General features: G+C 40.8%; 1 non-coding gene across 1 annotated transcript; it reads left to right on the top strand.

Annotated features, from left to right (window-relative positions):
• Positions 1–378: 378 nt before the first annotated feature.
• LOC130734890 (small nucleolar RNA R71) lies at positions 379–485 on the top strand. Its single transcript, XR_009018226.1, has one exon. It is a non-coding gene; the product is annotated as a small nucleolar RNA R71 (small nucleolar RNA).
• Positions 486–10,643: the final 10,158 nt, after the last annotated feature.

Below are 10,643 nucleotides of genomic sequence, written 5' to 3'. Positions count from 1 at the left end.
CTCTGGTCTCGCTATCACCATCATTGACAGTACACTGGTTACTAGCATGAGATCCACCACAAAACTCACACTCCGAACAAATTATTCTTGCTCCAATTGACTTGGTCTCCTTTATATGCTTTCGGATTTCCGCTACTTCCTCGGAGAGTTGCTTGTTGGAAGGCTATGAGCTTATCATAAGTTTCAACTTCAAAAGCACTTCTTCGGATTTGGTGTTCATTCTCGGAGTTCATGGCTCTCACCGCCATTCTTTCTATCAAGTCATACCCCACTTGTGGGGGAAGAGCATGGAACTCCCCGTTTGAAGCCGCATCCAAGCCAAACCTTGATGAGTATAACAAACCGTCATAGAACTTCGCCACACATTCAGCTTGGGTGAGATTGTGTTGAGGACACTTCCTCAAAAGCTTCTTGAAACGCTCCCAAGCCTCATAAAGATTCTCATATGACGATTGCACGAAAGTCATGATGTCATTCTTCAATTTCCTCAAAAGGGACCTTGGGAAGAACCTCGTTGTGAATTTCTCTGCAAGGTCTTCCCAAGTTGTGAGACTCCCTTGAGGTTGTGAGTTAAGCCAATCCTCTGCTGCGTCCTTCAAAGAGAATGGAAATAGGCTCAACCGAATTGCACCAGAAGGAACATTGATCACCCGATAAGTGTTGCAATTACGGATGAACCTTTCCATGTGAGCATGAGGATCTTCCGAGGAACCTCCACCATATTGGCTTTGGCTCACCAAGTTGATGAATGCCGGTCTCAACTCAAAGTTCCCCACTCTTTCGGGGATGACAATACTCCCGGGATAGTCAAAACTCATGGAGCCCGAAGTGAGTTCCCGAAGAGATCGGTTGGCATTCTCAACTTCTTGTTCACGCATTCGGAGGGTGATACCCTCTTGGATTCTTGCCTCAATATGGGCTTGCATCTCCTCCTCCGTCATATGGCCACCCATGACGGTGTCTCTTGTGAGAGCAGCCAGAAAGTGTGATACTCAACAGAGAAATATTAGTAGCACCAATTCTAGACAAGTTCAAAACAAAAAATAAAACCACAAACTAAAAACTTAAACCAAAAATCGCAAAACAATTCCCCGGCAACGGCGCCAAAAACTTGTTGGTCAATCTGCAAGTGTACAGAATCTACCCGGTTTTAAATTATCGAACCTCAGGGAATTAGATTGCAAATTTAGTTTAAGAGTCAAGTTCAAGGTTGAAAAGCAAGTAAAATTCAGTTTTAAAGGTTGATTGGTTCTTTAATTAAGTGAAAGACAAGTGAACGAGTAATAAAGCGATTGAAATTCAGAAGAAAGATCGCCTTGGGTTCTTGTTCAACTAATTCAGTTTTAGCAAACCTTCCTATTCAATAAATCATGAGTCTCTCCTTGATGTTCTAGCCTAGATAGTCATCTGTCGATGCCTCGTAAAGAAAACCCTTTTTAATCAAAAGATAGGTTCAATTCCTTGATAACCTAAACATTTGCTAGAAGCACTAAGCATACATTTCAGGCCAACAAACCCCAACCCTTCCTCTATTCCTAGTAGCAAGCATAGAAGAGGTAATCTCACAACAAGTCCCAATTCTATAACAAACTCTCGTTATGATTATAGAAAAACAAAAAGCTAGCATGCATTCAAGCTTGAAAGATAAAGCATAGGAGTGAGATTCAAGGGTTAGAACAACATGAATAGAAAAGGAATTAAAGCTAAAACATTCAAAGTCTTACAAAGAACCCAAAGCAAAGGGGGTTTTAGCCAAGCATGGCTATGAAATCCATACAAGAAAGTAAAGATGAAACCTGAAACATAAGGCTTAGAGAAAGCTCCTCAAGCTCCAGAACCCAAACCCCCTCTTCTAACTTATTACAATAAGAGAAATTGACAAAAGGTCCCAAGAGAAATGTCTAAAAAACAATTTATAGGCAAACCAGGCGAGTCTGGGCGCTCAGGCGCCAATTCAGAGCGCCTGAGCGCCAATTCCAACCAAAAACAAGCTCTCTGGAAGGTAATTGGCGCCTGGCGCCTAGGCGCCAATTGAGCATGCCTAGGCGCCAATTCCAAAACCTGAAATAAAGCAATTGGCGCCTAGGCGCCAATGGAGCACGCCTAGGCGCTCTGACTTCGCTGGAAAACCTTTAGAACTTCCTCTTAACTCCTCTTCAAGCCTCTTTAACCCTTTCTTCAATATACCATGCCACTTGACCTTCCTCATTCATCAGTTTCAGACCTGGTAACTTAGGCACAAAGTAAAGGAGATATCTAGAAGCTTCAAGAGTTAATTAGCAAAGAGAACCTTAAATTAAAATAGAAAAGATATGCAAGTCCTCTAGCTAATGAAAATGCACGAAAGGTCCCTATAAAACTACAAAAATACCAAAACAAAATAAAAACACAAAGAAAGATAAAAATGCATGATAATGCATGAAACACTACATGAGACTCAACAAAAAGACGCAAAACTAACAAAGGAATAATCCTAAAAACACCACTAAACTAGGGTCATCACTTACAATCTCCCCCTTTTTGATGATGACAAAACCAAGTATTTTGATGAACAATTCTTAAACAATAAACTGAATACACTCAGAGTTTAGGGTATCATAGGTAAACTTATCCTGAGATGTTTGGTTTATTTTGCTCGTCCTGAATCCAAGTCACAGCTTGATTCTGAGCTTAGCTCCCCTTGAATCTAAGACTTAATGAAACATTAGTAATATCTAGATTCTGAGCTAAAGTGAAAGTGATCATATTGATATATTAGTCAGATTCATATATATATAGGATTATCAGAGCGCATGAATAATCAGAGTCAAGACAAGGAAAAGGTATCAGAGTCAACTGACTTGAGCATACGATCACTTCATAAGAAGTGAAAATGTATTCATTGCTAGTGCCTCACTGATAGATCTATGGTCCTAATGATGGATCACTGAAAATTCTCCAAAATAAAAAATAGTACACTAACACAGCTTACACATCAAAAACTGGGTTGTACTCCCCTTTTTGTCATAAGCAAAAAGAATTGGGTGTGAAAAAACTTAGCATGAAGTACAAGGTACTCCCCCTCGGAGAATGACTAAGTTAAAAAAGAAGTTTGGAGAAAAAGATAAATAGTTAATAAGATTAATTAAGAAAATAGTTATTTAATGCAGATGTAGAAAATTGAATGAAGTGAGTAACACCGGTCAAAAGAGAATGGAACGTTTACCACCGGCTAGAGAGTTTAAGGTGTGCATCAATTTCCAACGTAGACACCTCGAGAAACTGCATTAGCATTAACTTCGGGAGACTGAACTTGATGTATAAATAGCAGTTTAAGCCATAACAGTCTTCACAAAAACATCTTCATCTTGTAACAAATACGACAATGGCTTCCGTTGAGAATTGCATCAATGAGCTTAGGAGGAAGGCATTTGAAGAAGATTTGTTCTTCAATGTCAGGCACCCAGAGGATCCAAGCGTCTACCAACTGACAAATCAGTTGCTAGGAATGGGTCTGAGTCCAGAAATGGACGCTACTCTCAGAGGATTCCTTGGGTTTGTAGAGGAACTTCAAAGCCTTTTCCAGCGGGAGCTGCACAGCTATGCTGAGATCCGTGCGGTGGAGACTGCACTTGAAGCCATGGCAGAGGGTCCTGAGAAGCAGGAAGCTCGCCAGAGCTTAGTCCAACTGGAATTCAAGCAGCATTGTCTGGAGCTTGAGAAGGCGGAGAAGCGTAGGCAATGTAGATCTTTGAGGAAAAATCCTCCATTTTAGATGTAATGCCAATAATGAATGAATGAAGTGTGTTGAATGAAAATGTTTGTTTGTTTGTTAATGCGTATGCTAAATAGAATAATAAATTAAGCATAGAAACGAAAAATCATCAAGTTAACTGGATTAAGAACAAGGTTAAAACAAGGAAAATTAATATCATAATAAAAAGAAAAAGTGGAAGGAGAAGGAGAAAAGAGTTCCTAAAACTAAGATTTAGGTAGCCTTCTTAGGATTTCAGCACACATCTCCGTAAGATCTTGAATGAGTGTGGAGTGAGAATCAAGTCGCCTCTCAATGGAGTCAAGTCTGGCCTGATTCGGATCAGATTGATCTGGAGCAGATGGCACAGCTTGGTCAGAGGACGGTCTATCAGAGCCTAGTGTGGACTGAGGAGCTTGAGTAGAGGTTGAGGCAATATCAGTAACAGGGACAGCCATAAGTGCTTGAGCCTTTAGAGCAGCAGCCTCATCTTCTAACTTAGCAGCCTGTTCAAGAGCCTGTAAGCGAGCAGACTCACGTAGAGCAGCTTCGATTATGGCAGCTTCTTCTCGCTCTTGCTTTCTTCTGGCTTCTTCCATTTCATTCCAGAGCTTTTCTCTTAGGCGCATCTCATGTAGAGCTTCTCTCCTTCTGTTTCTAGTTTCTAGCCTTTGTCTGGCAGCATCAATTCTTTCCACTCTTTCTTCAGTGTAGAACTCCAACATCGTATAATTCCTGTCATGCAGCCAGTTGCATAGATGTCCCCAATCCTCAACAACTATTTGTGGTTTCTCACTATGATCAGTGCGACCATATAGGTTGCGTACCCGAGTTGCTGCTTGATCACTGAACAAATTGATGCATTCCAGCAGTGTGTTTGGTTCAGCATAGGTGTAGGGAATGATAGGGAGGTTGACTTCAGGTGGAGGAGGAAGATTGCTGCTTGTAGCTTCAGAGGTAGCTTGGGTTTCACAGGCTACTTGAGGAGAGGCAACTTCCAGAGCCATGAGATCAGAGGTGTTTGGATCTGGAGTTGGATGAGAAGTGTCGGCTTCAGTGTTTGGGAACTCAAAGTCTTCAGAGTTGACCGATGAGTAGTTGGAGAGGGACACCTTAGAATATTTTCTTCCCTTTGGAGGAGGGAATGCAAAGTTCAGAGGGACCACATCCAGAGGTGCAGGAACAAGAGGTTCTGGTCTTGGTCCTGGATACCGGTTTGGACTTGGAGCACTTAGGATATTCTCGGGAAGCTCTGAGATCCTATCACTAGCAGCTTAAAAAAATTTGCGCTGTGATTCAGAGTTGTTGGATGGGGAGGAATCAACAGTATTGGTAACAAAAGGTATGGATGGAGTGGGAGATGGAGTTTCTTGTTCAGAATGGTCAGAGGGTTGTGGTTCAGAGTCTTGTTTTTCAAGTGCTTGCTGGTCAGAGGCTTGTTGGGGTTCAGAGGCTTGTGAAGGGTATGAAAGTAGAATGGTTGAAGTCTGTTCAGAGGTTTGAGGAGTTTGGATTCTTTGCCAAAGAGGTTCATCTTCAATGGAGGGTTGAATTAATGAAGTCTTTGGTGGGGATGAACAGGTAGTGGTGATTGTGGTGGTTGGTTGGATGACAGAGGTTTGTTGGGGACGAGGAGAAGGTAGAGCTTGGGTAGGAATAGGGTTAGATATAGCAAAAAGAGCATCAGATTCATCATCATCAGTAAGAACTACAAACTTACTTGAGTTCCTTACAGAAGATCTTGTGACTCTGGTGACTCTTGGTGCTTGAGGGGTTTCCTGCTGGATAACACTTGTAGCTATTCTGACCTTCTTCTTCTTCTTCTGAGGTGGTTGCTCATCATCATCACCATACTCAGAGTCATCCTTTGCAACCGTGGTATCCTCTTTCTTCCTCTTTGTCCTCTTCTTCTTGGGGGATTCATAATCAGAGGCTTCTGGAAGAGCTCTAAAGAACTCATCTACATCAATCTCACACCCAAGACTCTTCAGATCCTCAAGATAGTACATGATAACCTCTGGATCATCAGCCTTAGACCAGAGGGGATAATCATTGAGAGGGATTCTTCTTCCCTTGATCTCTTCTGGTGTGATGACAGAGTCAGCCTCGATCTTCTTTTCTATCAGGCACATCCTCTTCATCATTGTAGAAGTAAAGGCATCTCCGGTCAGAGTGGAGAGGTCTTCAGTGCATCCTGCAACAGTCAAGTCCTTGAACAGGTTGCTCTCAACAAACATATCAGATAGCAACCTTCCAAAAGGAATGTACTTGATCGTGTTCTTGGTCACAACAGCAGTTGTTCTTGATCTTCTTATGCAGTCCTTCAGATAGTTGAATAAGAAGTAAGGAAGACATATCTTATGCTCAGTCTTGATGAAGTAAAGCATCACCTTCTGATTGAAGTTGATGTAGTCACGAGAGCTTCCAATGGGTATGGGATTGAAGCAGTTTAGCATAATCTTGTGCCAGATCCTTAAATCAGGATGAAGCTCTCTAGTCTTGTAATCAGACTTTCCAGGTTTCCAATTTGCATACAACACTGAATTGATCGTGTCTTTAACTACCCGCAGCTTGGAATCATTTGCTTGAAATCTCTAACCCTTGATGGTGTCTGGACCCAGAAGCAGAGCAATTGATCTCTCAGTGATGATGATCTTCTTGCCCAGCATATAGGAAACCACTTGAAGATCGTCACAATCAGCATGTTTCCAGAATTCCTTCACCAACTTGTCGTAGATGGGTCCAGTAAGCCTGTTGAAATACCCTTCCCAGCCTTGAAGCTTAACTGCTGGACGAAGATCCAACCCATTTTCTGCGATATTCTTGAAATCGACTCGCAATTCGCAGAGAACCTGAAGATCTTTTGGAGAGAAATTGCAAGTAACTGCACAACCTCTTTGAGCAATTAGAACGACTTTCTCTGACTCTTGAGTCTCAGCCTGAGTTGATTCATTTGACCGTGATCGAAGAATTGGACCAGATTGACCAGTTGCAAGGCCCACAACCAACTTAGGAAACACTCTGCCATCTGCAGAATCAGGTTTCTTTGATCTTTCCATGGCGGAAGAGGGTTTGGGTAGAAGGAAGATGGACAGGAGAGAGAAGAGAGGGTTTTGAAAGAAGACTTAGAGCTTTTGAATTGAGAAAGAGGAATGAAGAAAGTGTAGTGGAGAACGTGTGTGCATAAGTGGGTTTAAAGGTAACCGTTGGCTGTTGTACAACCAAAAGTAAAATAAACGGCTAGAAATTAATGATATAAAGTTAAATACTAAATACACATAACACACGGTGGAGAATGAGCAGATCAAAATCATTAAAACAGATTATCCTAAGAGGCACAAGGAACGAGGCATCAGAATACACTGACACACGCTTGCTGTCTTGTCTCAGAGTGGGTACCAATGGGTACACAACATCTGACAAGGTTACCTTCTGAACTAGACATCTTCCGATAAGAAGCATCATAGTCAGAGGTTCAAATCCATCTTCATACTGGACAAAAGTCCGTATTCAAATTTTTCAATATAAAATTAAATCTATCCTCTACTAAGGGCTTTGTAAAGATATCTGCCCATTGATGGTCAGTATCAACAAACTTCAGAAGAAGTATGCCCTTCTGAACATAATCTCTAATAAAATGATACTTTATCTCAATGTGCTTTGCCCTTGAATGTAAGATTGGATTCTTACTGAGTGAGATAGCAGCAATATTGTCACAGTAAATTGGAATGTTGCTCTCAAGGATTTGATAATCCTCTAGCTGATGTTTCATCCAGAGCATCTGAGTGCTGCAAATAGCTGCTGAGATATATTATGCCTCTGCAGTGGATAGTGCAATAGTTGACTGCCTCTTGCTTGCCCATGAGACTAAGTTACTTCCCAGAAATTGACAATTTCCAGAAGTACTTTTTTCTTTCTGTTCTATCTCCAGCATAATAAGCATCACAATAACCTGAAAGCTTATACTCTGATGTTTTCTTATACATCAAGCCATGGTTAGTGGTACCTTTCAGATATCTAAGAATTCTCTTAACAGCAGTTAAATGAGTTTCTCTCGGATCTGATTGGAATCGAGTACATAAATGTACACTAAAGAGAATATATGGCCTAGATGCAGTTAGGTATAGATGAGAGCCTATCATACCCCGATAGAGTTTTTGGCATACTTTGCCACTGGCATCTTCTTTCTCCAGAATGCATGTAGGATGCATTGGAGTCTTGGCTATTGTAGCTTCTGTCATGTTAAACTTCTTCAGAAGTTCTTTTGTGTACTTGCTCTGGTGGATATATGTTACTTCTGGTTTTTTATCAACTTGTATTCCCAGAAAGTACTTAAGTTCTCCCATCATACTCATTTCAAATTCAGCCTGCAACATCTCAGAAAATTCCTTGCAAAGAGATGGATTAGCAGATCCAAATATAATATCATCAACATAAATTTGCACAATTAAGATATCATATTTGTAAGTTTTGCAAAAGAGAGTTGTATCTACTTTATCCCTTACAAACTCATTTTCCAAAAGGAATGAGCTTAGTCTCTCATACCATGCTCTGGGAGCTTGCTTCAGACCATAGAGAGATTTCTTCAACTTGAAGACATGATCAGGGTTTTTCTCATCTTCAAAACCAGGGGGTTGGTGCACATATACTTCTTTAGAGTTGTATCCATTCAGGAAGGCACTCTTGACATCCATTTGATGAAGAACTATGTTGTGATTTACAGAGAATGAGATCAAAAGTCTGATAGCTTCTAATCTTGCTACTGGAGCAAACGTTTCAGTATAATCTATCCCTTCTTGCTGACTGTAGCCTTAAGCAACTAGCCTTGCTTTGTTTCTGACTACTTCTCCTTTCTCATTGAGTTTGTTTCTGTAGACCCATTTGGTTCCAATAATATGAGCACCTTTGGGTTTCTGGACAAGATTCCAGACATCATTTTTTGAGAATTGATTCAACTCTTCTTCCATGGCCAGAATGCAGTCTTTGTCTTGAAGATCCTCATCAACTGACTTTGGTTCAATTAAAGACACCAATCCCTTCAGGCTCAGTAGAGTCTCTTCAGAAGGTCTGAATGTTGATCTGGTTCTGACTGGTTCATCTTTGTTTCCCAAAATCGGTTCTTTACGGTGAGAAGCAATTATTATGCTCTTCTTCTGAAGCTGCGGATCAGAGGGACCAGCTTCTTCTAGAGAGTCTGCCTCTGGCTCAGCTTGCTCTAAAGCTTTGCCTTTATCAGAAACAGTTATGCTCATATCTGCAAACTTATCAGCTAGCTTTGACTTGTCAGAGTCAAGCTTATCATCAAATCTAACATGAATAGATTCCCCAATAGTTTTAGCTTCAGCATTATAAAATCTAAAACCTTTAGAGCGATCAGAGTAACCAAGTAATAGACATTTAGAAGATTTAGAATCAAATTTATGCAATTTATCCTTAGTATTCAAAACATAACAAACACAACCAAAAGGATGAAAATAAGAAATGTTGGGCTTTATATTCTTCCACAATTCATAAGGAGTCTTATTCAGAATTGGTCTGATAGAGATCCTGTTCTGAATGTAACATGCTATGTTTACTGCCTCTGCCCAGAAGTGCTTTGCCAAGTCAGTTTCTTGGAGCATGGTTCTAGCCATCTCTTGGAGATTTCTATTTTTCCTCTCAACAACACCATTCTGTTGAGGAGTTCTAGGACAAGAGAAATCACGTGATATCCCGCAGGTATCAAACAGACTCTCAAACTTGTCATTTTAAAACTCTCCACCATGATCAATTCTGACATGCACAATTTTGCAACCCTTCTCGTTTTACACTTGGAAATGAAGGTAGAGAACACAGAATGAGACTCATCCTTGCGGCTTAAGAATTTTACCCATGTCCAGCGGCTGAAGTCGTCAACAATGACCATCTCATATCTCTTGCCACCTATAGACTCAGTTTTCACTGGTTCAAATAGCTCGATATGCAGAAGTTCCAACGGCCTTGAGGTGGAAACAACATTCTTTGCCTTGAAAGGGACTTTTGTAAATTTTCCTTTCTGACATGCTTCACAAAGAGCGTCTGAAGAGAACTTCAGAGTGGGTAAGCCCCTGACAAGGTCAAGCTTACTCAGCTGAGAAATCTTTCTCATACTGGCATGCCCTAACCGTCTATGTCATACCCATTTCTCTTCATTAACAGAAAGAAGGCACTTTACTTTCTGAGATTCCATCTCAGATAATCTGATCTTATATGTGTTGTTCCGCCTCTTGCTGTTAAACAGAGTAGAGCCATCGATCTGACTTACAACCCTGCAAGACTTTTGATTGAAAATAACATCATAACCCTTGTCAGCTAATTGACTTATTGACAATAAGTTATGTGTTAAACCATCTACCAACAAAACATTATCAATGCATGGACTATTATCAATACCAATAGTACCATAACCAACAATTTTACCTTCTCATTGCCTCCAAAACCAACTTCGCCTCCAGGCTTAAGTTTCAGGTCTTGGAACATACGCCCTTCTCCCGTCATGTGTCGCGAGCATCCACTGTTCAGATACCATGATTGGTGTTTCAGTGGAGTGATAAAGGATATCTGTAACATAGATGATCTTTTCCTTAGGTACCCATTTTCTGGGTCCTTTCTTGTTAGTTACCCCAGAGGTTCTGACGACCTTGGGTTTCTCAACATGGTAATGCAAAGGAATCTGAGCATAATATTTAGACATAGAGAAGGTTCCCTTTTTGAGAGGGGGGTGAGTAATTTTATCAGGAAATGGTTCAGGCAGTATAGTACCAGAGGGTACAAAATGTTCATACAAGGACTTTGCCTTAGGCATAGGAGGCTCATTTCTACTGGGTTTAGATTAGCCAATGCCATTCATTCCATTTCTACTTACGCCATAGATCATTGAAGCCATTAAGCT

This window comes from Lotus japonicus, chromosome 1 (genome assembly GCF_012489685.1).
Source record: "Lotus japonicus ecotype B-129 chromosome 1, LjGifu_v1.2".
Lineage (NCBI taxonomy): Eukaryota > Viridiplantae > Streptophyta > Magnoliopsida > Fabales > Fabaceae > Lotus > Lotus japonicus.
This window is presented reverse-complemented; position numbering and strand designations above follow the sequence as displayed.